The sequence below is a fragment of the Lethenteron reissneri genome, chromosome 1, assembly GCF_015708825.2.
Source record: "Lethenteron reissneri isolate LAM-NWPU_2019-01 chromosome 1, ASM1570882v1, whole genome shotgun sequence".
In the NCBI taxonomy this organism is placed as follows: Eukaryota; Metazoa; Chordata; class Hyperoartia; order Petromyzontiformes; family Petromyzontidae; genus Lethenteron; species Lethenteron reissneri.
Window position 1 is genome coordinate 5,000,031 of NC_083779.1, and position 1,169 is coordinate 5,001,199.

General features: G+C 54.1%; 1 long non-coding RNA gene across 1 annotated transcript in view; it reads left to right on the plus strand.

The window, feature by feature from the left end:
* Positions 1-1,169, plus strand: part of LOC133361321 (uncharacterized) — a 329,555-nt gene that overhangs the window by 29,249 nt on the left and 299,137 nt on the right. The gene's annotated exons all lie outside the window — the stretch shown is intronic.

Sequence of the window (1,169 nt, forward strand, 5' to 3'; positions counted from 1 at the left end):
TGTGTGTGTGTGGTGTGTGTGTTGGGTGTGTGTGGGGTGGTGGTGTGTGAGTGGTGTGTGTTGTGGTGTGTGTGGTGTGTGTGGTGGTGTGTGTGGTGCGTTTGTGTGGCGTGTGTGTTTGAGGTGTGTGTGGTGTGTGATGGGTGTGGTGTGCTGTGTGTGGTGTGCTGTGTGTGGTGTGCTGTGTGTGGTGTGCTGTGTGTGGTGTGCTGTGTGTGGTGTGCTGTGCTGTGTGTGGTGTGCTGTGTGTGGTGTGTGTTTGAGTGCGAGTGGTGTGGTGTGTGGGTGGTGTGTGTGTGTTGTGTGTGTGGGGTGTGTTTGAGTGTGAGTGGTGTGTGGGTGTGGTGTGTGTGAGTGGTGTGTGTGTATGGTGTGTGTGTAGTGTGTGAGTGGGTGGTGTGTGTGTGTGGTGTGTGTGTCTGCTATCGAGGCTAATGTAGTTAGCGAGCGCCTATTAAATCAAGCCAGGCTCATGATATTCTTCCCAGGCTGAGCTTGTGCCGGCTTCCTTGGGCCGATGTCGCCGATGCTGCCACGTCAATCTTGCTTCTGCGTTGTGCTGCTGCTGCTTCTTCTTGTTGTACTGATAACTATGTCCCTCGTCGCTGTGGTTCTTCTATTGCTGTTGTTAGCGCAGTGCAGCTGCTGCTGTTGCCGCTGTGTGGTCTTGTGTCTATGCTGAGTGGGGTAGTGCGGCTCTTCTGTTCGCCTGCGTTACGGGTGGTGGTGGTGGTGATTCTCTCAGCTTTTGTAGTATCACCGCTGTAAGGTGGCCGTGATGTGCCGAGGCAAAGGTCTTGAATGACTTGCTGATTAGTGTTCTTCCCTTCGCTGCTGCTGCTGCTGTTGGTTGTGGCCCAGTCAGCTGTTGTGTTGCTGCTGCTGTGTCTGCAGCAGCGATAGCTTCTTCTTCATCATCATCATCGTCAGTGGCGTTCGCGAGCAGACCCGGCAGTGGCTGCCACGGCACTTGCTGTTTATAATGGGCGCTGTCCGCCACTCGCTGTTGCTGCTATATAAGGCGTGCCCACTCCTTGTGTGCGAATCGGTGTGTGCGCGTGTCTGTGTGCGTGTGTGGGTGTGTGCGTGTGTCTGTGCGTATGTGTGTGTGTATGTGTGTGTTCTGTGTGTATGTATCTGTGCGTATGTGTGTCTGTGTGTATGTGTGT